Consider the following 3049-nt stretch of genomic DNA (forward strand, 5'->3'; position numbering starts at 1 on the left):
GGCTTTTCTCTTTCAAAAATTTTAACCAGAAAAATAAATGAAACAAGGCATACCTGATGTCCATGATCTTTTGAGACATGGCTTCTTGTGAATGCAGACTCTGAGTGAATCTCAGGCAATAATATCAACTCTCAATACAAGTATTCTCATTGATCCTTCTTTCGAGTCAAGCTACTCTTCATACAACATTGGTGTAAACCCGCTCATCCTCAAGTGTCCATCTATTAAGTATAAAAATTCGTATATCATCTTAAAAGAAAGGTGAGACCCATCTCTAGAAATGAATGTGGGATCGAAAATATGCGCCCTGGCATCGTGTCGATGAAGAGACACCAGGCGATATATCGAATCACAAATGTTATTTTATTTTATTTATTTTTATCTTTGTAGACTCTTCCATTCCTAATATAGGCAAGCCTCCATTATTAATTACTCCAGACTGAAATCTTAGGAACCTCCGATTAAGGGCTCGAGTACAATTAAAGGCAAGAAAATTTGCGAATTATAAATTTTATTGTTTATTATATATATATGCTTATTACATCATTTATATGTGAACATATAACTTATATATATATATATATATCATATTTTATTGCCACCGCCTATGCCTTGTCACCATGTTGCATGCCTCATTGCCTTCACTTTAGGATTAGTATCTTTTCTTTTCGTTGCTTTTGGATGAGTATTTTTGTTGTTGCTTTAGGATAGATATTTTTGTCATTAACTCTACATAAGAGTATTCATTTAGCCCTTTCTAATTCATCGATGACATTCTTTGCTTTGTAGACCTTCAACATTGGGGCAGAAGCACCAGTGCATAAGCCAAAATAACTAAGAGGCTGAGATCTAAAAAGACCAAATTTTCAATTGAATGTCACATGTGGCACAACCAATATTGTGAGTTTATTAAAAAGCAATAATATCACAACTTTGAATATCTTCACTGGCTGGCTCTATGTCGACAAGCTTGGATGCTACCCAAAGTGGGCCCTCCATTTTTATACCTCTCACTACTTCTTCCAGCTTTTGCATGTCAGACTTGTCATCCCGTGGTCTTACATCCAATAATACTGACGACTTCACGAAATTTTTTTTTATTTTATTTTTTTTATTGTTCAAACATCAACTGTTACACTTATTTTAGTAGTTATCATTTATGCTTACATAATATCATAACAAACAGAAACCGAGGACGTTCATTTAGTTAGTAGTTCCACATTCTTACGCATATTAACAAGACCATTCAAACAGAATCCACATGTTCTTGCTGCATCTGATTCAAATGAAAGGTTCCTTCTAAGTTTTTGTGCACTTCAACCTTGAATTTCTCCTCCTTGCCTCTCTTAAGCTTAAGCAGCATATCAAACTTGGCAGAATCTTCAATCACCTCTGCCTTAGCATGAAGGATGTCCAGAAGTTCATAAGGGACAATGGAGTTGGACCTCTGCTGGATGGTTGTGACAGCATGATTTGCTGCGTCCTTGACCACAGGGTCATGTGCAGGCACATTTCGCCATCCAGGTTCATGTCCATCTCGCTTGACACCAAGGTCAGATGCAGTAAGTGAGGGCGAGTCTCCAGCATGCTTAAATTCCTGAAGCTCCTTAAAGTTCAGTCATGGCTTGACCCAGACCTTGGCCTCATAGAGCTTCTTAGTTCCGGCATCAATTGCGTCCACAGTCAAGTGATGCAGAGTGCCTACCACTACCTACTCTTTGGCCTTTACAACCCTTGCGAACTCTAGTAGTTTATTCTCCTTCTTGTTGTGCTCTTCCACAGCGAACAGAGCGAGACAATTTATCTTGATCAAGTGGTGCAGAGTTCTGTCTAGATCATGATCTCTCCATGCGAGCAATAGCAGCATGCAGACGATGACTTCAAAAGCTCGCAACGAGCTTGGAAAGGAACCATTACAGTCCTCAGCATAGTCCTCCAAGAGCATGAGAATGGTTCCTAGAACTGAGATCTTCACCGTTGTTGTTCTTCCTTCATGTTCTCGGGCAAAAGTGAAGCCAATCAGATGAGAACTGAAACACGGGGCCAAGAATTTGTTTGCATGCATGGACTTTCTTCTCTTTACGTGCATGCCAACTGTTGCCTAGGCAAACTTGGCCTGGACCTTCATGGGATCATCCTTGAGGACCTTCGTGGAGGTGAAGCGAATGCAGTCAATCGATACTCTTCAGACCTAACAATACGAGTCCGACTATTTTCAGCCTCCTTCCATCTTGCAGTGAGATAGCGGCGACGGCAGCAACAGCGATAACAACATAAATCAACGACAACCTCATGCAGCGGCAGCGACAACAATAATAGCAAGCAGTGATGGTTTCAAGCAACAACAGCAATGACGGTAATAGCAGCAAAGGCATCATGCAGCAATAGCGATAGTAACGATATCAGACAACAGCGATGGCAGCAAGGCAATGGGCAGCAGCGGTGTAGGTAACTGCAGCAACCTTATATATATATATATATATATATGTATACATTTAGTAGAGAGAACACCTTCTTTCTTCTCCTTCGCTTCTTTTTCTTCTCTCGTCCTTCCTCCTCGTTCTTCTATCGTTTTCCTCTGTTCTTCTATCGTCTTCCTATCTTCTCTCCCCGTTCGCTCCTCGTTCTTCTCTTTTTAAAGACTTCCCGGCCCCGTCGTGAGGCGTGGGCAGTTGTATCAATCGTGGGGAACCAGGACTAACACCCCACGTCCCACGTTTAAATTATATATATATATAATATTTTTATTTATATTTTTTTATTATTTTTGTTATTTTTATTATTTATTTATTTTTATTTTTATTATTTATTTATTTGATTTTTATTTATAAATATTTTATATATTATATTATAATATATTTATCTGATTTTAATTTGATATATATATATATATTATATGATTTATTATTATTTTTTTATCTGATGATTTTATCTTATTTTTTATAATTATTATTATTTATTTAATTATTATTGTTATATTTTTTTTTATCTTTATCAGATTTGATTTTTTTTAATCTTAATTTAAATTAATTTCATTTTATTATATTTT

The 3049-nt window shown here is 36.9% G+C and overlaps 1 pseudogene; it reads right to left on the bottom strand.

Moving 5' to 3' along the window:
* Positions 1–1198: 1198 nt before the first annotated feature.
* LOC120282737 lies at positions 1199–2375 on the bottom strand (annotated as a pseudogene).
* Positions 2376–3049: the final 674 nt, after the last annotated feature.

The sequence above is a fragment of the Dioscorea cayenensis genome, chromosome 18 (assembly GCF_009730915.1).
Source record: "Dioscorea cayenensis subsp. rotundata cultivar TDr96_F1 chromosome 18, TDr96_F1_v2_PseudoChromosome.rev07_lg8_w22 25.fasta, whole genome shotgun sequence".
Taxonomy (NCBI): Eukaryota; Viridiplantae; Streptophyta; class Magnoliopsida; order Dioscoreales; family Dioscoreaceae; genus Dioscorea; species Dioscorea cayenensis.